Consider the following 22162-nt stretch of genomic DNA (forward strand, 5'->3'; position numbering starts at 1 on the left):
AGGAGCTTCCAGTCTAACAGACTGCTATCATTACTGCAAATGGAATCATCCGCCATGTCAACCTAGTACTTTAGACATATTTATATCTATATGACAAACTTGAGGGTCCTTCCCTTTTGTAATGCACGATAAAGCTATCGATAAAGCTATAAATTCGAATTCTCGTCGATACGACGTACATTGATTAGGGAGCATTCGTTATTTACGGGGAGGGGGGCCGGTGGAATTTGAGCGACAAATGAAACGTAAAAAGCGACCCCCCCCCTCCAAATCAAATTTCTAAAATTTGACCCCCCTCAATTCATCAATTGTAAAATGTGACCCACACCCCCCCCCCCCCCCATGAAAAAAAAAATCATCAGATTTGATTCATTTACCCTTCGCACCCTGTGGCCCCGGGCTGAAAAAGTTTCCTCACATACTAGAGAATCAACATTTTTGGTGAACTGCCAAAATCAAATTTTTTGCACACACATGAACTTGTAATCGCTCTAGTCTAATCAAGTACGCTAATATCAATAATCAAGAGGACATAAATACACAGATTTACCTAGTTTTATATTGAAAAAATATTCATAGTTTCCATGTAGACAAGATAGTGAATCAACATTTCGGTGACATTCCAAAATCAAATTTCTTGCACAAACATCCACTTGTTACCACCCTAGTCTAATCAAGTAAATTAATATCAATAATTAAGCGTACATAAATACACAGATTTAACTAGTTTTGTAATGGAAAAAAATTATTCATAGTTTCCTCTGACAAGATAGTGAATTAACAATTCGGTGAAATTCCAAAATCAAATTTCTTGCTCACATATGCACTGGTAACTACCCTAGTCTTATCAAGTACATTAATATCAATAATCAAGAGTCTATAAATACACAGATTTAGCTAGTTTGTATTTAAAAGAAATTATTCATAGCTTCTCATAGATTATGTATGGAGGACCTGTCTATTTTCTATTTTGCCTGGGAGTTCTTGTGTGTTATCACTGTATAACTAGGGAGTCCAAGACGGGAACTTTCCAGATAGTGTTTTACGTTGCATGCTGCACTGGCGCTGGAAGGTTTGAGTGTCAGCGTGTGCTTTTTAAGTCATATATTTCTCTATTATGAATCTTACTCAAGTCAGCAGATATGTAAAGAAACCGGTGAGTGGAAGAGATCTAATTTTATGCGGATCGGACTGTTTATTTAAACCTTACGCCATCCTCTACTTTAGTCGATGGAATGAACATTGCTCACACAAGTGAAAGCCGTGCCGTTTATTTGCAATATACGCACTGCACGCTAAGATGATAGTATCACCACAAGTTGAAAGCTGATCTTTCTGCAGCAAATTGTGTGTTAACTATGAACTTTATTCCGTTTATGAGTTCAGTCAGATGTCTGAGATTGTCATGAGAACATTATTTATGATTGTTCCAATGAACTTTTTTCGATGCGCGGAGTTAGCAGAGGAAGACTTCAGATTAGTTCGGCATGTCCCGACCGGAAGTAAACAAAGATATAAGATGGCTGCTCCCGTGGTAGCTGAACTGGACGCTGCTTAGCAGTGAATTGCGTGTGTTGTCGCCGACTTTCATGTGCAGACATTACACGGGACTTACAATTGTGCTCATCATCGAACATTAGTTAAAGTCGCGTGTGAACTATTTGTGTTTCCAAGCCGCGTGCTCTGCGGTAACGTTAGGTTTTCCATAGAAATTGTTAAGCATTTAGAAAGGGTTTGAACAGAGTTTTTGTTCTGAAAGTGTGTTCGACTCCTGCCGTCGGGAGGTCGATCAGTACGGTTATCGTTACCATGGAGTAATATTTATAGTTTTGAAGTACGGTTTTACTATTTTATATGTAGACCCCGATATTTGACACAATATAGTAATATACAGAAGTTGTTTGTTACATTATATGACTGTGTGTTGGTTCCTCATTTCATGCCCCATGCTGTGTAGCCCTGCGTACAGGTGTGTGCATGTGTGTTCCCATCATTATATGGCCTCTACCACAGCCCTGCAATGGTCTTTGAACAGACTTGAGGTCTCTGCGGCCTGGATCTGGACCGCAATGAAGACTATACGGTCTTTTTGGCCGAAATTCAGCTCTATTGGGGCAAAATTCTTTCCCTGCCTACCTTTACCTCCTAACCAATCCCAGAAAAGATGCGATTGACTTCTCCTAACGTTCAAAACCGCTCATTTTCTGAAACAACATACTCGACAAGTTGTTTACCCATGGAGATCCCCATTTTGAATCTCGCTGCAGAGACCCCAGTTATCTCCACAGACCGTTGCAGGGCTGTGGTGGAGGCCGTATACGCCAGGAACACACAGACCTGTACTCAGGGCTACATGCTCTGTTGCTGCTCTATAGAGGTTAACGCCAGTCTCGGACTTGTTGGCCCTGCTAGAGAAATAAATTTGGCTGAGCTTCGGTCGGTTATTATTCTGCCGTCTCGAAACATCGGTTACACAAGCAACATTTCGGTGAAATTCCAAAGTCAATTTTTTTTCCATAACTCAATACAAACCTTTGTAAAATTTGACCCCCCTTCAATCATTGATTGTAAAATTTGACCCCCCCCCTAAAAAGCGATTTTGTAAAAGTCAACCCCCCCTGATTTCCACCGGCCCCCCCTCCCCGTACATAACGAATGCTCCCTTATAGATATTGCAGACATATTGGAGTCTCCGTTATGAAAGGTTTTTATAAATGTGTTTATACATGGTAGCATTTATTAGAGCCGGCTATCATCGAGAGATTATTTGGTGGTTCCCAAAAATTCGCTTTTGAACAAAACGAGCTCATGCCGTCTGATCGCTTCCACCATTAGCCATGAAGGAACATCCGGGAATTTTCCAGGCAAAGATATTTGAAATGTTTTGTGCAGCTAAGGTTTACTGATTAGAATTTTTGTTGGCGTAAAAAAACAAGAAGTAATGCATTGGTATTTAAAACAGACGTTACTATCTATCGTCCATGCTATGATAAAGCAGTTTAAAAAGCGCAAATTACTGTCTGCCCGAGGAAACAAAAGCAAACATATATCAAGGTTGTGACAATTGACAGCATTCTCTTATCGAGAGACTCGCACGGTCTCAGGGCTCGGCATCTGTCATCTGATTACTTCGCTGTCGCATACGTCTATAAAAATGACTAATATGTTTAGGATGAAATATATGTTATGGATTTGATGATGTGTTCTAACGATTCGTTTTTATCGCTTGTTGTTAGTTTGGCACTTTATCTCGATGGTACAACGTTGTACTATGTACCGAAAAAGTCGCGGCGAGCCTCAATGTGTCTGACACACCTGGGGAGCCACTTTTCCGTTTTATTCACAGCCATGTTGCAAAGAACAGCTCAAGTAATGATGGCCAATACTAAGAAATACGAAAAACAACCACCGACGCGAATCAGAACTTTACTCTGGAGCGGTCAAATTTTGACCCTCTTTCCAGTGCCAATTTCAACATTCTTTCTCAGACACGAATCGGTCAAATAATTGATTTCCTATAAGGCAGAACAGAGTATCCATTTATAAGCTCGATACGAGTCAGAAATTCACAAATCTGAACTCATGACCGTCTCTAAATAAATAAAAACTTTCCTCGTATAAAAGTCTTTGTTTAATCAACAGCTGGTTTCATGATGCTTCAAAAAGACGTTTTCTCCCACTGACTGGAACAGAACCATGGTATGCGAAGAGAATTTCCGCTGAAAGAATTCATTGTTTGATTTCCTGTCAGTGTGACATCCACACGTTTTAGATATATCGAGGTATGCATGCCTTGCAAGGTCAGCTTTGTCATCTCTCACGGGTCTAGATCAGCGCACAGCGGTCCGTCTGGCTTCATTGATCAGTTTGCAATGAGTGACAAACTACCTTTTGGGTGATCTCCCTGCTAAAGCCAGACTTTTCATTGCGATTGATACCTTTGTCAAAGAGTAGACTTCGGAACCGGAGACAAGAAATAAAAAAACCCAGTAAATTAACCTGAAGACGTATGTTGTGCATAATTAAGAGATACTCATCCACTTTTGCGAACCGTGAACCGTCTCATTTTGTACCTTTTAACCAAGAATTGATTGTTTGTTTGTTTGTTTATTACGAAATTTCCTTATGTGTTTGATCATTTTATGATATCTCCATGACAACAGTGCAAGGCAAAGCGATAGATTCCTAATAGGGTTTTGAGATAACTTCTCGAGTGAATGCGATGATCATTCTGCGCAGAAGTGTGAACTCTCACGATGCAAAACGCAAAGATCGGTACTCCAGCCAATCATAGCTCTTACATTTCTCTGAAGCGTTCCTGTTTTCCTCCTATTGCATGGAATGAAATTTATCAGTCATTTAGCACGGCATAAGATAACTTTCCGGCCTGCAGGCTTGTAGAGTTCGTCGAGGAATTTGGCGAAGCAGTTTATTTTAAACGATCACGGTCTTACAGACGGCGGGGAAAGAAGAATTGTTCGAAGAGTTGTTCAGACTCACGGAGGAATATTCTGTCAGGTATGTTAAAGCTCATGTGCCAGCGATGTCATCGAACATTAGAATTGTCATTATGAAACAAGGCAGCCTTTCTCTGAAAACAGCACCGCGGATATGAATGCTAGAAAGTATTAGCGCATCATCGGCCAGCTTATTAATTTGAAAAGTTTCTATTGTAGATAACAGGAACGAGTAAATGGAGTCCAAAATGGCCTCCGCATGGCATCGGAAAATTTACTGTATTATATCAATTGGAAAGGCAACTTTTTAAAGCGTGAATAGCAAAAATCTGTACTTTTTAGACGTATGGTAGGTCAACTGGTTACAATGCGTTTCTGTAGCACAGCTTATAAAATGGTATTCTAAAATTACTGATTACACGACAATAACTGCTTCTGTGCACGCGCATGCATGCTTTGATTTTCAATGCCTCACTTTGTATCAATAATAATCGTCTTTCACTGCTACCAAAACAAAACTACGTTCAAATGCATCTAGACAACTATTATGTACCTGAGGACATGATACATGTAGAATGCATAATTGAAAGCTCAGTGAAAAGAAAAGTGACAGTCGGTGTGCGATGCAAATTTAAGACAATAATGAGCACAAAATAACATTTTCACCATTATTATAAAGGTGTCATTTTAAGGTAGCGGTAAAGGCTATTTTTGCACCAATTCTTTTCTCAGAGTTAATGTCAAGTTTCAAGTGTTAGAATCAAGATATTTAGTTCAAATTTTCAGGATAACTCCCTTAGTTAATACTTTCTCCAAAGAATATAAAAATTGTATATTTGTAGCCATGATTTTGAAATATGACACCAATCAATATTAAAATTTAATTTTTCATATTTTTTTACATCTTCGAATTCAATAATAAATTAATATTACCAAATTAGTTATAAATATGTTGACACTATTAATTGTAAGATTTGTACGGCAGGATTTGTAAATAAAATTTGTTTTTATGATTTTACATGGGTTTACATATCAAAAAATATTAAAAATTCTTTCAAATTTCAAAATGTGACTTTTCAAAAAGTACTTCAAATACAGGAAAATTGTGCCGTACAAATCTTATCTGTAACCTTATTAATAGGCTGTAAAAATTCCATGTCCATATCTCATTTCAAAGGTTGGATTAAATTGGTATAAAATTATGTAGGAAAACTGTTATTCTGTCAAAATTGTTGAAAACAAGCCATATTTGCACCCCTCTTTTGAAGTCAAAGAGCAGTATTTTTGGTTAATCTCACTTTTGACACCTCTTTGACACTCAAAGAATCTAAAAATGCATTTATAATAGCAGTCACGCATTCTGAATGCAAGCACTGCCTTGTCAAACTTTCCTGAAAAACAGTAAAAAATGACTTTCCCTTTTCAAACATTTTTTTAAAAGCTAGGGGACCTCTACCATAGTTAATACACTAAGAACTCCCCAACTTCCTCTTATTTGGTCAGTTTTTCAGAAGTTTCAACGGGCTATAACTCTGCAATGCCTATGACCCCAAATGTCTAGTTTTTTTTATTCCACAGAGAATGTTGACTACTTTCATGTTTTAATAGTTTTATTGAAGTTTATAACTGACGCTCTAGCCTTTACCGCTACCTTAAAGGCTTGTAACAATTTACGCTTTCCAATTGATATATGTGGGAGTCTACTCTATATCAGAAAACATCAAAGTGACACACCTCACCGATTTGAGAGAAGGTTGAAAAGTTTGAATTTTAACGATTGCCCGGAAACTGGCCGTACAAGGATTTTAACGAGGACCTTAAACAAATCTAAAATATATTTGCCTCTCCTGTCTACCTACCGATTCCAGGTACATGCTTCTAAAGCATTTTAAGTTATCTCTGTCCATGGCACTATATCTCTAATTTGTATTTGGCCAAGCGAAGTGATCAGCGAAGTGCTTTGGTTTATGAAAACATTTCCCATCAGTTTCCTTTGTTTTACGTGTATTTGGACTGGTAGTACATCATCAGTTATAGCTGTCGTAACGTCCATATTCTTTAGGCTGGATTGGACATTATCTTTGCGGATGAAGATGTACTTCTCAGTCGTATCAATGACCGCCATGTTTAGTACTAGGTCATCAGTCAGACTGGCGATCTAGTTAGTCCGTGTGACACGCAGAATAATCATAAAAAATAAAAATAACAATGACAACAATAACAGCAACAACAACAACAACAACAACAACAATAATAATAATAATAATAATAATACTAATAATAATAATAATAACGCAACTCTGGTAGAGATAACCATTTAGTAGACTTGACTTTGTTCTGGAATATAACGATTGTTGGTAATACTTTCGCGTACCTTTAACATTTTAATGATGTGCTCCTTAAAGACACGGAAAATTCTAAGGGAGCGAATTCACTTAAGTTTGTACAGCAACCAAAAGAAATTAAGTAATGATCAACATATAGTATACATAAGATAGATCTGCACCGAAGTAATCAAAAGCCTTCTCATGAAGTCGTTCAGTTTTCTTGTCACACAAACCTTAAAAGTTTTTTCAGACTAACAGTTAATAACAGAGTATCTAACATACCAAAAACATCTCAGTGCATAGGTAACAAAAAACGTTGAATCGGACGCTAGACTACAAACCAGTGAAGCATTTATATGATTTCGGTAAATGTTTACACCATAACAGCAGGGCTATTTGTTCAGAAATGATATTTATTATTCCTATTCTTGGGGATGACATACACTGCCTGTCTGTCTGTCTTTTGGTCTCTCTCTCCGCCTATCTATCTATCTATCTATCTATCTATCTATCTATCTATCTATCTATCTATCTATCTATCTATCTATCTATCTATCTATCTATCTATCTATCTATCTATCTATCTATCTATCTATCTACTATCTATCTATCTATCTATCTATCTATCTATCTATCTATCTATCTATCTATCACTTATGCTGAATTAATGTTATATGTCAGACTACAAAAAGGATGAGAATGCATAGTAATAGAAATGGACTTTATTTCAATGTGATTGCAAGAAACAATATGGCCGATTTTCAGCATAAGGGATACATAGACAGTATGAATTACAATTACAGACTCAACACATGTTGTTGACTGCTTCAATGATTTTCCTAGCGGAAAGAAAGAGGTACTGATCCAACTTATAAGAACATTGTTCGAGTTTTTATTTTAAAGTTTGTTTTTAGAACTTTCCAGAACAATTATTTCAATTATGGCCGGTATTGAAATAGTCTAAACCTTGAAATAAGAACGTATTTCATTTGACAGGTCTGCCAAATAATGCTGGGCAAGTCTAGGAGACGTCAGCACACTATCGTCACCCTCTTCAATTACAAACATGAGCTAACTGTCAGAGTAATCTATGTTTTCATACCCGTCAGTCTGTTGTCTCTATTGCAAGTGCAATGTCATGATGGCATTAACGCTTCCACAGTTGCACATTCACTGTACATTGATTGGAAATAACATACCACGCAACCAAAATAGTTGACAGCGGTATTTTATCGCTTGCCTTGAGTCAAATGTAACACTTTCGATGATTAGCAATTAGAATCAAAGTGAAAGGTGAGAGGTGAACCTCTTTGAAAGGCGTGAATTGGACAGGTATTAGCGTAGGTAACAGATCTAGGAAGCGGAGCGCACTGAAAGTGTGATTCTATTTGGCTTGAACGAAGGTCCTACTCCGTACTGGCGATTTGATTTGCCGTTTCGAAAATTTTGTGAACGGTCATCTGTTTCCGCGCCAAAAAGGAGAAAATGAATTGCGAACGTCGATGAAAATCCCTAAGCTTTCCTGACGTCGTCTTAGGCTATTCTGTCGTACATTGACCAAAAGACTTGAAATTTAATTTTGTGAATGTTGCTTGCGTTCCGACGTAGCTAATAGAAAGTATTTGGAAAATCGCCTGGATCTTGAACGGAAAGCAATATTTCTTGCAGTTCCCATGATAACGTGAAGATCAGTAATTTATCATAAAATACAGAAGTATATGTAAAGTATATGCGCGAAACGACTGCTTGCATTTTGGGAACTAAAATTTTCTCGATGGAAATGTTATGATTTACGGAATGTGGACTCCATTAACATTTATGACGAAAAGGGACTCTCTTCACCTGTGTTGCAAACGGTGAATTTATAGTAGGTAGTTAAACGAACGGATGTATCTTACGGCAATTTGCGAGGAAGTAACCCTCGACGCTTCATAGGAAACCATAGCAACAAAGTTGAATTTTTTGAGTTTTGAGTTTAGTCTGTTTCTGTGTTGTTGTTGTTCTTCCAACCGAAAGTTAAACAATTTTACTTTTGAAGATATAATACCAACCATCTTTGCAGAACGTCTCCATTAATTACTTTCGCTCTGTTAAAGACGAAACCGTAAGATTTAATCGTCTTGGAGAGTTGGCACCGGTCTGAATTGGATGCACGAACCGAATTCCCAGTGACAGATTGTGGAATGCAGAATGTTTCACGTGCTAGCCTACAGTACAGAATAAGATTGAACTTCGATAGAATTCGACAGGCGGTCGCTGCACTCACTTTTTCTGAAATTAAATTTGAAAGTTTGCTAGGAAAAAGGACACAACACAGAAACTACTGAAATTAAGTATGTCTCATCAGCTCTGCTGTTACCTTGGAATAAAGCTAACGTTGCGAGAGGATTTGATTATTGAGACGTAGTCTATCAAGTCTATCAAGAATTAGGTCAATTTAAAAGCGTCACATCACATCTTAAGCAATGTTTTTAGTCCTTCCTTCCTTCCTTCTCGACATCGTATAACCCTAAGCAGGTGTGCGATTACATTAATTGACAGCATGTGATGCCATATTACTTACATCTTCAAGGAATCTATATGCAACATGGCGTTGACAGCCTTGCAACAAGTCACCGCATTGCATAGTTTAAATGAAACTTCGACAGCGAGTTACCTGTCCATATAATCAAAGTTTAGAGTACATGTTTTATTTATTTATTTATTTATTTATTTATTTATTTATTTATTTATTTATCAAATATCTATTTTCTGACTAACCGGTGATGGTCCGCAGCAATAACTGGAAATTATCACTGTTATACACAACCAAATTCAGTTGTGACCGTATGTCACATGACTTTGCGCTCTCTGTCCCCCTACCTCCCCCCCCCCCTCCCCCTCCTCCCTCCCTCCCTCCCCATGCGCGTCTCTCTCTCTCTCTCTCTCTCTCTCTCTCTCTCTCTCTCTCTCTCTCTCTCTCTCTCTCTCTCTCTCTCTCTCTCTCTCTCTCTCTCTCTCTCTGGGATTAAAAGTTGGTATCGAATGACATCCTAATATAACACGGCGTCTTTCATGATTTAGGGGTGCCTATAGCATGAAAGAACAATGTAGTCAGTTTGAAAATTTGTTCCAATGTAATCTGATCCTGCCCATTCTTCTATACTGAGCAAAATCTTACCCAAATTTGAGTAGAAAAGTGCACGCTCATGTTAAAAAGAAGAAATTGCGAGGCTATCCTAAAATAAACTGAAAACTTTGGATTTAAATATCCATTTCCATGTTCTAGTCAATTACGATAGAAACACAACTTTCAGATAAAGACGCATGATATACGATATCAATTAACCCGGGCAGTGACGTCGGCGACCAAAATTACTCGCTTTCATTTCAAGGCCTGACCTCTTTCTTCGACGAAGTAGTGTTTTTGAACAAAGCGTCATCTGTACAAAGTCGATATAGAAAATCTTGACAATTAATTCTGTTTGATATATGCCCAATGAATGGTGGCATTTTGAGGGCCTGCTTTAAACAATGGAAGCGGTAACTTTGTTTTTATTTTGTTACCATTTCAGGAAAAATGGCCAACAAGTTGCTTTTCTCAGCTATCGGCCTCCTCGCCGTAATTTCTTTTCACGTAGTGAGAGCTAAAGATGGCGACAATGGCACCAAGAAGCCTTGGTTCATGGCCAACAGTTTATTCGACTCAGCTGACGCCGGCCAGAATGCTTGCTCCCAGCCATGCGGTTGCTGTGATGAAGAATGCCTCCTGCTTTGCTACGAAGCTGTTCTTCAGCTGAACAATGGATTAGCTCCGTCAAATGGCAAACCCAATGCAGTGTATAAAAGGGGTCGCTACGTCTGCCCTGGACCTTGCAACTGTTGTACCATTGGTTGTCTTGCAGATTGTCCACCGAGCGAATGGCCGAAAAAATACTGGGGCAAGTCACATGGCTAGGTTTCTCATGAAATTATAGCCCTTACAAGCATCAGTCAAGCTCGTCTTTTGAGGAAATTATTTGAATTATCTTTTCTCCATGACAATTTTAATCACAGTTGCTCAAGATTATAAAAGACATATGTAAGAAGCTTAGTAAATAAATTATAAACATTAAGTACTAATAAAATATCTCAGGGTATATTATTTACTTTCTTGGATAAAAATTTGTGTTTCTGATATTTTTCAATATTTTTGAAAAGTACTTTTTAAATCTTGAATATTTTTATAACTGAAATGTTTACAGTAGAATGTGAGCTTATGTGATAAATTAATCGTATAAAAAGGATAGAATAATTACCCACCTGTAAAAAATATTTCCAAAAGAGTGAAATATGTTGGCGGATCTTTTGCCGCATCATGGATAAATTTTGTATCACCCCTTTGCTTCGAATAATGGATCCAATAACCCCCTCCCTTTCAGTGCAATTGCAGTAAGTTTGCCCTATCCATTCGTACATTGCCGGATGCAAAAAAGTGAAAATCGGGAAAATTTCAAGGACCATCTTTGTTACATTAGTAAATTTGACCTCATACACATATGCTAAATTAATACTATTTTTTGTAGCGTGCCTATTGTTTGAACCATGTTGCTTACTTTTGCTATTGGACAGTTTACCAGACAAGTCTCTTAATTGATTATGCATTCCAGTTATCCGTACTCTTTTACACAAAAGAAGTATCCAGGAAAAATCATTATCAGTTCTGTTTTAGAGAAAGAAACTGTCCGCTGTTGGTAAACTCACACATAAGAAGTGCTCGCTGCCTGTCAACCAACACACTCACTCGAGAAAATTAAAATGAAGCTAGTACCTGGGGTTCGCTTGAAAGAGAACTGAAACATGGAAAATGCCAAAACTACAAAAAGATCACAGTATAGGAGTACTAGCCTTGCCGATGTATCGAAGTAGATCCAAGCCAAACGAAGTGTAAGAATGGCTGTAGAATTGGGGCTAATGAAAAGCACACAGAGAGACAAATCCATTTCAATTTGTCAGAGACTAACATAGCATTGGACAAAATGAAATGACAAAAATGCACGAAATATTTGAATTAAACAGTAAAAATCTACATCTCACAATGATATACTTGGTGAAGTGGTTATTCACAATGAATTCCATACGACAATCTCTTCAACAGTATGACCATCCCTTGTACGAAGCGCTCATGTTGACGAGACAGAAAAGAATGATCGATTGATTTCAGCAGCACTCCGCCCATACCGTGTCACGCTGGAGCTGGCGACATGGCTCAACAATAGTCCACTTTGGAAGCACAGCAACACACTGTAAAAACGCTCGACAGAGCCATGCCAGATTGGTACCAGTGATGTTCAATCTAGGTTTTGACTTAAGATTCGATGCGCTTCAGGGACAGATTTTCGGACGCTCAGATTTTACAATTCTTTTCTGGTTTCAGTGTCACGCCTGGGGGCTCATTTTACAGCTCTTTGATCAAGGTCGTAAACAATTTATATACAATTTAAATTCAAACGAGTGAAAAATGAATTCTTCTCCAGATAGGAATAAACTTTGTTGACACACAACCAACCAAAATGTAATCACACTGGTATTTCAAGAGTTACAGAGTGTTCAAACTGAAATGAGCTGTGTAAACACTGAATGGCTACACTATCAATGGAGGCAGTCAATAGTCTTGCATACTATCTTCATGCACAACATACACTAGTCGCCGACGGTACGGACATCATGATCGCTCAGTACTAATGAATTGACAAGAGAATGGAGACAGACAGACAGAGAGACAGTGAATAAAACATCTACAAAGAGGAACTAAAGATACTTTGCGGGTGCAGGGACTGTGCTTGAATGCAGTACTAAAATTCTTAGTTCATCGGTAGTAAGACTTTATAGTACATCTAGAACAAACATAACATAAATTATTATCTTCACCAGGACTTGAACTACAGCAGTATAGACTGCTGCATCGAGCTGTGAGCATCAGTAAGTTCAACCGTTTGTTGATCACAGGGGAAATTTAACATTCTGAACAGAAATATGCAAAATTAAAGGCTTTTCAACAGTCGTTACCCACGATGACAGAGGGCGCTCTTGCGAAACAAGACACTCCGACTCGTCCGATCCATAATGGTGGTGGCTTCATTTCAGATGGGCTAAAATAACTTGTACGATCGCCTACGACCATACCACGTAGAACACACCGGTTCTCGTCCGATCACCGAAGTTAAGCTACGTTGGGCGTGGTTAGTACTTGGATGGGTGACCGCCTGGGAATACCACGTGTTGTAGGCTTCATTCATTTTATTTTTTTCTGACTTAAATAAGTCTCCAAACTGAGTTTTGAGTCCGCGTGTGTCGCTCAAATATTGAAATTTTACTTGAGAAAATGTATTGCCAGAGTTGCACGACAAAATAGTCATATTTGGTCCATTTCTACGACCATACCAATTTTATTTTTTATACTTCCAACATGTATTCAATCCCATAATATCCAAAGCGTTGGATTTATTATGTACAGGTAGGTGCCATATGAAGGTCCAACAAGAGTGTGCAGAAATGAATGAAAACAATATGAAAACTCTATCACTCTTTCGTCAAGTCTGAGGGCCGAGTCGCTTCTTGACGCGGTGGTGGCTTCATTTCAGATGGGCTAAAATAACTTGTACGATCGCCTACGACCATACCACGTAGAACACACCGGTTCTCGTCCGATCACCGAAGTTAAGCTACGTTGGGCGTGGTTAGTACTTGGATGGGTGACCGCCTGGGAATACCACGTGTTGTAGGCTTCATTCATTTTATTTTTTTCTGACTTAAATAAGTCTCCAAACTGAGTTTTGAGTCCGCGTGTGTCGCTCAAATATTGAAATTTACTTGAGAAAATGTATTGCCAGAGTTGCACGACAAAATAGTCATATTTGGTCCATTTCTACGACCATCCAATTTTATTTTTTATACTTCCAACATGTATTCAATCCCATAATATCCAAAGCGTTGGATTTATTATGTACAGGTAGGTGCCATATGAAGGTCCAACAAGAGTGTGCAGAAATGAATGAAAACAATATGAAAACTCTATCACTCTTTCGTCAAGTCTGAGGGCCGAGTCGCTTCTTGACGCGGTGGTGGCTTCATTTCAGATGGGCTAAAATAACTTGTACGATCGCCTACGACCATACCACGTAGAACACACCGGTTCTCGTCGATCACCGAAGTTAAGCTACGTTGGGCGTGGTTAGTACTTGGATGGGTGACCGCCTGGGAATACCACGTGTTGTAGGCTTCATTCATTTTATTTTTTTCTGACTTAAATAAGTCTCCAAACTGAGTTTTGAGTCCGCGTGTGTCGCTCAAATATTGAAATTTTACTTGAGAAAATGTATTGCCAGAGTTGCACGACAAAATAGTCATATTTGGTCCATTTCTACGACCATACCAATTTTATTTTTTATACTTCCAACATGTATTCAATCCCATAATATCCAAAGCGTTGGATTTATTATGTACAGGTAGGTGCCATATGAAGGTCCAACAAGAGTGTGGCAGAAATGAATGAAAACAATATGAAAACTCTATCACTCTTTCGTCAAGTCTGAGGGCCGAGTCGCTTCTTGACGCGGTGGTGGCTTCATTTCAGATGGGCTAAAATAACTTGTACGATCGCCTACGACCATACCACGTAGAACACACCGGTTCTCGTCCGATCACCGAAGTTAAGCTACGTTGGGCGTGGTTAGTACTTGGATGGGTGACCGCCTGGGAATACCACGTGTTGTAGGCTTCATTCATTTTATTTTTTTCTGACTTAAATAAGTCTCCAAACTGAGTTTTGAGTCCGCGTGTGTCGCTCAAATATTGAAATTTTACTTGAGAAAATGTATTGCCAGAGTTGCACGACAAAATAGTCATATTTGGTCCATTTCTACGACCATACCAATTTTATTTTTTATACTTCCAACATGTATTCAATCCCATAATATCCAAAGCGTTGGATTTATTATGTACAGGTAGGTGCCATATGAAGGTCCAACAAGAGTGTGGCAGAAATGAATGAAAACAATATGAAAACTCTATCACTCTTTCGTCAAGTCTGAGGGCCGAGTCGCTTCTTGACGCGGTGGTGGCTTCATTTCAGATGGGCTAAAATAACTTGTACGATCGCCTACGACCATACCACGTAGAACACACCGGTTCTCGTCCGATCACCGAAGTTAAGCTACGTTGGGCGTGGTTAGTACTTGGATGGGTGACCGCCTGGGAATACCACGTGTTGTAGGCTTCATTCATTTTATTTTTTTCTGACTTAAATAAGTCTCCAAACTGAGTTTTGAGTCCGCGTGTGTCGCTCAAATATTGAAATTTTACTTGAGAAAATGTATTGCCAGAGTTGCACGACAAAATAGTCATATTTGGTCCATTTCTACGACCATACCAATTTTATTTTTTATACTTCCAACATGTATTCAATCCCATAATATCCAAAGCGTTGGATTTATTATGTACAGGTAGGTGCCATATGAAGGTCCAACAAGAGTGTGGCAGAAATGAATGAAAACAATATGAAAACTCTATCACTCTTTCGTCAAGTCTGAGGGCCGAGTCGCTTCTTGACGCGGTGGTGGCTTCATTTCAGATGGGCTAAAATAACTTGTACGATCGCCTACGACCATCCACGTAGAACACACCGGTTCTCGTCCGATCACCGAAGTTAAGCTACGTTGGGCGTGGTTAGTACTTGGATGGGTGACCGCCTGGGAATACCACGTGTTGTAGGCTTCATTCATTTTATTTTTTCTGACTTAAATAAGTCTCCAAACTGAGTTTTAGTCCGCGTGTGTCGCTCAAATATTGAAATTTTACTTGAGAAAATGTATTGCCAGAGTTGCACGACAAAATAGTCATATTTGGTCCATTTCTACGACCATACCAATTTTATTTTTTATACTTCCAACATGTATTCAATCCCATAATATCCAAAGCGTTGGATTTATTATGTACAGGTAGGTGCCATATGAAGGTCCAACAAGAGTGTGGCAGAAATGAATGAAAACAATATGAAAACTCTATCACTCTTTCGTCAAGTCTGAGGGCCGAGTCGCTTCTTGACGCGGTGGTGGCTTCATTTCAGATGGGCTAAAATAACTTGTACGATCGCCTACGACCATACCACGTAGAACACACCGGTTCTCGTCCGATCACCGAAGTTAAGCTACGTTGGGCGTGGTTAGTACTTGGATGGGAATACCACGTGTTGTAGGCTTCATTCATTTTATTTTTTCTGACTTAAATAAGTCTCCAAACTGAGTTTTGAGTCCGCGTGTGTCGCTCAAATATTGAAATTTTACTTGAGAAAATGTATTGCCAGAGTTGCACGACAAAATAGTCATATTTGGTCCATTTCTACGACCATACCAATTTTATTTTTTATACTTCCAACATGTATTCAATCCCATAATATCCAAAGCGTTGGATTTATTATGTACAGGTAGGTGCCATATGAAGGTCCAACAAGAGTGTGGCAGAAATGAATGAAAACAATATGAAAACTCTATCACTCTTTCGTCAAGTCTGAGGGCCGAGTCGCTTCTTGACGCGGTGGTGGCTTCATTTCAGATGGGCTAAAATAACTTGTACGATCGCCTACGACCATACCACGTAGAACACACCGGTTCTCGTCCGATCACCGAAGTTAAGCTACGTTGGGCGTGGTTAGTACTTGGATGGGTGACCGCCTGGGAATACCACGTGTTGTAGGCTTCATTCATTTTATTTTTTTCTGACTTAAATAAGTCTCCAAACTGAGTTTTGAGTCCGCGTGTGTCGCTCAAATATTGAAATTTACTTGAGAAAATGTATTGCCAGAGTTGCACGACAAAATAGTCATATTTGGTCCATTTCTACGACCATACCAATTTTATTTTTTATACTTCCAACATGTATTCAATCCCATAATATCCAAAGCGTTGGATTTATTATGTACAGGTAGGTGCCATATGAAGGTCCAACAAGAGTGTGGCAGAAATGAATGAAAACAATATGAAAACTCTATCACTCTTTCGTCAAGTCTGAGGGCCGAGTCGCTTCTTGACGCGGTGGTGGCTTCATTTCAGATGGGCTAAAATAACTTGTACGATCGCCTACGACCATACCACGTAGAACACACCGGTTCTCGTCCGATCACCGAAGTTAAGCTACGTTGGGCGTGGTTAGTACTTGGATGGGTGACCGCCTGGGAATACCACGTGTTGTAGGCTTCATTCATTTATTTTTTTCTGACTTAAATAAGTCTCCAAACTGAGTTTGAGTCCGCGTGTGTCGCTCAAATATTGAAATTTTACTTGAGAAAATGTATTGCCAGAGTTGCACGACAAAATAGTCATATTTGGTCCATTTCTACGACCATACCAATTTTATTTTTTATACTTCCAACATGTATTCAATCCCATAATATCCAAAGCGTTGGATTTATTATGTACAGGTAGGTGCCATATGAAGGTCCAACAAGAGTGTGGCAGAAATGAATGAAAACAATATGAAAACTCTATCACTCTTTCGTCAAGTCTGAGGGCCGAGTCGCTTCTTGACGCGGTGGTGGCTTCATTTCAGATGGGCTAAAATAACTTGTACGATCGCCTACGACCATACCACGTAGAACACACCGGTTCTCGTCCGATCACCGAAGTTAAGCTACGTTGGGCGTGGTTAGTACTTGGATGGGTGACCGCCTGGGAATACCACGTGTTGTAGGCTTCATTCATTTTATTTTTTTCTGACTTAAATAAGTCTCCAAACTGAGTTTTGAGTCCGCGTTGTGTCGCTCAAATATTGAAATTTTACTTGAGAAAATGTATTGCCAGAGTTGCACGACAAAATAGTCATATTTGGTCCATTTCTACGACCATACCAATTTTATTTTTTATACTTCCAACATGTATTCAATCCCATAATATCCAAAGCGTTGGATTTATTATGTACAGGTAGGTGCCATATGAAGGTCCAACAAGAGGTGGCAGAAATGAATGAAAACAATATGAAAACTCTATCACTCTTTCGTCAAGTCTGAGGGCCGAGTCGCTTCTTGACGCGGTGGTGGCTTCATTTCAGATGGGCTAAAATAACTTGTACGATCGCCTACGACCATACCACGTAGAACACACCGGTTCTCGTCCGATCACCGAAGTTAAGCTACGTTGGGCGTGGTTAGTACTTGGATGGGTGACCGCCTGGGAATACCACGTGTTGTAGGCTTCATTCATTTTATTTTTTTCTGACTTAAATAAGTCTCCAAACTGAGTTTTGAGTCCGCGTGTGTCGCTCAAATATTGAAATTTACTTGAGAAAATGTATTGCCAGAGTTGCACGACAAAATAGTCATATTTGGTCCATTTCTACGACCATACCAATTTTATTTTTTATACTTCCAACATGTATTCAATCCCATAATATCCAAAGCGTTGGATTTATTATGTACAGGTAGGTGCCATATGAAGGTCCAACAAGAGTGTGGCAGAAATGAATGAAAACAATATGAAAACTCTATCACTCTTTCGTCAAGTCTGAGGGCCGAGTCGCTTCTTGACGCGGTGGTGGCTTCATTTCAGATGGGCTAAAATAACTTGTACGATCGCCTACGACCATACCACGTAGAACACACCGGTTCTCGTCCGATCACCGAAGTTAAGCTACGTTGGGCGTGGTTAGTACTTGGATGGGTGACCGCCTGGGAATACCACGTGTTGTAGGCTTCATTCATTTTATTTTTTTCTGACTTAAATAAGTCTCCAAACTGAGTTTTGAGTCCGCGTGTGTCGCTCAAATATTGAAATTTTACTTGAGAAAATGTATTGCCAGAGTTGCACGACAAAATAGTCATATTTGGTCCATTTCTACGACCATACCAATTTTATTTTTTATACTTCCAACATGTATTCAATCCCATAATATCCAAAGCGTTGGATTTATTATGTACAGGTAGGTGCCATATGAAGGTCCAACAAGAGTGTGGCAGAAATGAATGAAAACAATATGAAAACTCTATCACTCTTTCGTCAAGTCTGAGGGCCGAGTCGCTTCTTGACGCGGTGGTGGCTTCATTTCAGATGGGCTAAAATAACTTGTACGATCGCCTACGACCATACCACGTAGAACACACCGGTTCTCGTCCGATCACCGAAGTTAAGCTACGTTGGGCGTGGTTAGTACTTGGATGGGTGACCGCCTGGGAATACCACGTGTTGTAGGCTTCATTCATTTATTTTTTTCTGACTTAAATAAGTCTCAACTGAGTTTTGAGTCCGCGTGTGTCGCTCAAATATTGAAATTTACTTGAGAAAATGTATTGCCAGAGTTGCACGACAAAATAGTCATATTTGGTCCATTTCTACGACCATACCAATTTTATTTTTTATACTTCCAACATGTATTCAATCCCATAATATCCAAAGCGTTGGATTTATTATGTACAGGTAGGTGCCATATGAAGGTCCAACAAGAGTGTGCAGAAATGAATGAAAACAATATGAAAACTCTATCACTCTTTCGTCAAGTCTGAGGGCCGAGTCGCTTCTTGACGCGGTGGTGGCTTCATTTCAGATGGGCTAAAATAACTTGTACGATCGCCTACGACCATACCACGTAGAACACACCGGTTCTCGTCCGATCACCGAAGTTAAGCTACGTTGGGCGTGGTTAGTACTTGGATGGGAATACCACGTGTTGTAGGCTTCATTCATTTTATTTTTTTCTGACTTAAATAAGTCTCCAAACTGAGTTTTGAGTCCGCGTGTGTCGCTCAAATATTGAAATTTACTTGAGAAAATGTATTGCCAGAGTTGCACGACAAAATAGTCATATTTGGTCCATTTCTACGACCATACCAATTTTATTTTTTATACTTCCAACATGTATTCAATCCCATAATATCCAAAGCGTTGGATTTATTATGTACAGGTAGGTGCCATATGAAGGTCCAACAAGAGTGTGGCAGAAATGAATGAAAACAATATGAAAACTCTATCACTCTTTCGTCAAGTCTGAGGGCCGAGTCGCTTCTTGACGCGGTGGTGGCTTCATTTCAGATGGGCTAAAATAACTTGTACGATCGCCTACGACCATACCACGTAGAACACACCGGTTCTCGTCCGATCACCGAAGTTAAGCTACGTTGGCGTGGTTAGTACTTGGATGGGTGACCGCCTGGGAATACCACGTGTTGTAGGCTTCATTCATTTTATTTTTTTCTGACTTAAATAAGTCTCCAAACTGAGTTTTGAGTCCGCGTGTGTCGCTCAAATATTGAAATTTTACTTGAGAAAATGTATTGCCAGAGTTGCACGACAAAATAGTCATATTTGGTCCATTTCTACGACCATACCAATTTTATTTTTTATACTTCCAACATGTATTCAATCCCATAATATCCAAAGCGTTGGATTTATTATGTACAGGTAGGTGCCATATGAAGGTCCAACAAGAGTGTGGCAGAAATGAATGAAAACAATATGAAAACTCTATCACTCTTTCGTCAAGTCTGAGGGCCGAGTCGCTTCTTGACGCGGTGGTGGCTTCATTTCAGATGGGCTAAAATAACTTGTACGATCGCCTACGACCATACCACGTAGAACACACCGGTTCTCGTCCGATCACCGAAGTTAAGCTACGTTGGGCGTGGTTAGTACTTGGATGGGTGACCGCCTGGGAATACCACGTGTTGTAGGCTTCATTCATTTTATTTTTTTCTGACTTAAATAAGTCTCCAAACTGAGTTTTGAGTCCGCGTGTGTCGCTCAAATATTGAAATTTTACTTGAGAAAATGTATTGCCAGAGTTGCACGACAAAATAGTCATATTTGGTCCATTTCTACGACCATACCAATTTTATTTTTTATACTTCCAACATGTATTCAATCCCATAATATCCAAAGCGTTGGATTTATTATGTACAGGTAGGTGCCATATGAAGGTCCAACAAGAGTGTGGCAGAAATGAATGAAAACAATATGAAAACTCTATCACTCTTTCGTCAAGTCTGAGGGCCGAGTCGCTTCTTGACGCGGTGGTGGCTTCATTTCAGATGGGCTAAAATAACTTGTACGATCGCCTACGACCATACCACGTAGAACACACCGGTTCTCGTCCGATCACCGAAGTTAAGCTACGTTGGGCGTGGTTAGTACTTGGATGGGTGACCGCCTGGGAATACCACGTGTTGTAGGCTTCATTCATTTATTTTTTCTGACTTAAATAAGTCTCCAAACTGAGTTTTGAGTCCGCGTGTGTCGCTCAAATATTGAAATTTTACTTGAGAAAATGTATTGCCAGAGTTGCACGACAAAATAGTCATATTTGGTCCATTTCTACGACCATACCAATTTTATTTTTTATACTTCCAACATGTATTCAATCCCATAATATCCAAAGCGTTGGATTTATTATGTACAGGTAGGTGCCATATGAAGGTCCAACAAGAGTGTGGCAGAAATGAATGAAAACAATATGAAAACTCTATCACTCTTTCGTCAAGTCTGAGGGCCGAGTCGCTTCTTGACGCGGTGGTGGCTTCATTTCAGATGGGCTAAAATAACTTGTACGATCGCCTACGACCATACCACGTAGAACACACCGGTTCTCGTCCGATCACCGAAGTTAAGCTACGTGGGCGTGGTTAGTACTTGGATGGGTGACCGCCTGGGAATACCACGTGTTGTAGGCTTCATTCATTTTATTTTTTTCTGACTTAAATAAGTCTCCAAACTGAGTTTTGAGTCCGCGTGTGTCGCTCAAATATTGAAATTTACTTGAGAAAATGTATTGCCAGAGTTGCACGACAAAATAGTCATATTTGGTCCATTTCTACGACCATACCAATTTTATTTTTTATACTTCCAACATGTATTCATCCCATAATATCCAAAGCGTTGGATTTATTATGTACAGGTAGGTGCCATATGAAGGTCCAACAAGAGTGTGGCAGAAATGAATGAAAACAATATGAAAACTCTATCACTCTTTCGTCAAGTCTGAGGGCCGAGTCGCTTCTTGACGCGGTGGTGGCTTCATTTCAGATGGGCTAAAATAACTTGTACGATCGCCTACGACCATACCACGTAGAACACACCGGTTCTCGTCCGATCACCGAAGTTAAGCTACGTTGGCGTGGTTAGTACTTGGATGGGTGACCGCCTGGGAATACCACGTGTTGTAGGCTTCATTCATTTTATTTTTTCTGACTTAAATAAGTCTCCAAACTGAGTTTTGAGTCCGCGTGTGTCGCTCAAATATTGAAATTTTACTTGAGAAAATGTATTGCCAGAGTTGCACGACAAAATAGTCATATTTGGTCCATTTCTACGACCATACCAATTTTATTTTTTATACTTCCAACATGTATTCAATCCCATAATATCCAAAGCGTTGGATTTA

At 39.3% G+C, this 22162-nt stretch overlaps 17 non-coding genes and 2 pseudogenes across 17 annotated transcripts; all 19 read left to right on the forward strand.

Moving 5' to 3' along the window:
- The first annotated feature begins 12914 nt into the window (after positions 1-12914).
- On the forward strand, positions 12915-13033 carry LOC139146393 (5S ribosomal RNA). The gene has a single exon (XR_011555146.1). It is a non-coding gene; the product is annotated as a 5S ribosomal RNA (ribosomal RNA).
- Positions 13034-13411: 378 nt separating this feature from the next.
- LOC139146514 (5S ribosomal RNA) lies at positions 13412-13530 on the forward strand. Its single transcript, XR_011555261.1, has one exon. It is a non-coding gene; the product is annotated as a 5S ribosomal RNA (ribosomal RNA).
- Positions 13531-13906: 376 nt separating this feature from the next.
- LOC139146461 (5S ribosomal RNA) lies at positions 13907-14024 on the forward strand. The gene has a single exon (XR_011555209.1). It is a non-coding gene; the product is annotated as a 5S ribosomal RNA (ribosomal RNA).
- A 379-nt stretch (positions 14025-14403) lies between these two features.
- LOC139146636 (5S ribosomal RNA) lies at positions 14404-14522 on the forward strand. The gene has a single exon (XR_011555377.1). It is a non-coding gene; the product is annotated as a 5S ribosomal RNA (ribosomal RNA).
- Positions 14523-14901: 379 nt separating this feature from the next.
- Positions 14902-15020, forward strand: LOC139146758 (5S ribosomal RNA). Its single transcript, XR_011555488.1, has one exon. It is a non-coding gene; the product is annotated as a 5S ribosomal RNA (ribosomal RNA).
- A 379-nt stretch (positions 15021-15399) lies between these two features.
- Positions 15400-15517, forward strand: LOC139146474 (5S ribosomal RNA). The gene has a single exon (XR_011555222.1). It is a non-coding gene; the product is annotated as a 5S ribosomal RNA (ribosomal RNA).
- A 377-nt stretch (positions 15518-15894) lies between these two features.
- LOC139146877 (5S ribosomal RNA) lies at positions 15895-16001 on the forward strand (annotated as a pseudogene).
- A 378-nt stretch (positions 16002-16379) lies between these two features.
- On the forward strand, positions 16380-16498 carry LOC139146876 (5S ribosomal RNA). Its single transcript, XR_011555600.1, has one exon. It is a non-coding gene; the product is annotated as a 5S ribosomal RNA (ribosomal RNA).
- A 378-nt stretch (positions 16499-16876) lies between these two features.
- Positions 16877-16995, forward strand: LOC139146400 (5S ribosomal RNA). Its single transcript, XR_011555152.1, has one exon. It is a non-coding gene; the product is annotated as a 5S ribosomal RNA (ribosomal RNA).
- Positions 16996-17372: 377 nt separating this feature from the next.
- Positions 17373-17491, forward strand: LOC139146411 (5S ribosomal RNA). Its single transcript, XR_011555163.1, has one exon. It is a non-coding gene; the product is annotated as a 5S ribosomal RNA (ribosomal RNA).
- Positions 17492-17870: 379 nt separating this feature from the next.
- On the forward strand, positions 17871-17989 carry LOC139146423 (5S ribosomal RNA). Its single transcript, XR_011555174.1, has one exon. It is a non-coding gene; the product is annotated as a 5S ribosomal RNA (ribosomal RNA).
- Positions 17990-18367: 378 nt separating this feature from the next.
- LOC139146435 (5S ribosomal RNA) lies at positions 18368-18486 on the forward strand. The gene has a single exon (XR_011555185.1). It is a non-coding gene; the product is annotated as a 5S ribosomal RNA (ribosomal RNA).
- A 379-nt stretch (positions 18487-18865) lies between these two features.
- LOC139146447 (5S ribosomal RNA) lies at positions 18866-18984 on the forward strand. Its single transcript, XR_011555196.1, has one exon. It is a non-coding gene; the product is annotated as a 5S ribosomal RNA (ribosomal RNA).
- Positions 18985-19358: 374 nt separating this feature from the next.
- LOC139146878 (5S ribosomal RNA) lies at positions 19359-19465 on the forward strand (annotated as a pseudogene).
- Positions 19466-19843: 378 nt separating this feature from the next.
- LOC139146773 (5S ribosomal RNA) lies at positions 19844-19961 on the forward strand. The gene has a single exon (XR_011555503.1). It is a non-coding gene; the product is annotated as a 5S ribosomal RNA (ribosomal RNA).
- A 379-nt stretch (positions 19962-20340) lies between these two features.
- Positions 20341-20459, forward strand: LOC139146458 (5S ribosomal RNA). The gene has a single exon (XR_011555207.1). It is a non-coding gene; the product is annotated as a 5S ribosomal RNA (ribosomal RNA).
- A 379-nt stretch (positions 20460-20838) lies between these two features.
- LOC139146470 (5S ribosomal RNA) lies at positions 20839-20957 on the forward strand. The gene has a single exon (XR_011555219.1). It is a non-coding gene; the product is annotated as a 5S ribosomal RNA (ribosomal RNA).
- A 377-nt stretch (positions 20958-21334) lies between these two features.
- Positions 21335-21452, forward strand: LOC139146468 (5S ribosomal RNA). Its single transcript, XR_011555217.1, has one exon. It is a non-coding gene; the product is annotated as a 5S ribosomal RNA (ribosomal RNA).
- Positions 21453-21829: 377 nt separating this feature from the next.
- LOC139146774 (5S ribosomal RNA) lies at positions 21830-21947 on the forward strand. The gene has a single exon (XR_011555504.1). It is a non-coding gene; the product is annotated as a 5S ribosomal RNA (ribosomal RNA).
- Positions 21948-22162: the final 215 nt, after the last annotated feature.

The sequence above is a fragment of the Ptychodera flava genome, chromosome 12 (genome assembly GCF_041260155.1).
Source record: "Ptychodera flava strain L36383 chromosome 12, AS_Pfla_20210202, whole genome shotgun sequence".
Classification (NCBI taxonomy): Eukaryota; Metazoa; Hemichordata; class Enteropneusta; family Ptychoderidae; genus Ptychodera; species Ptychodera flava.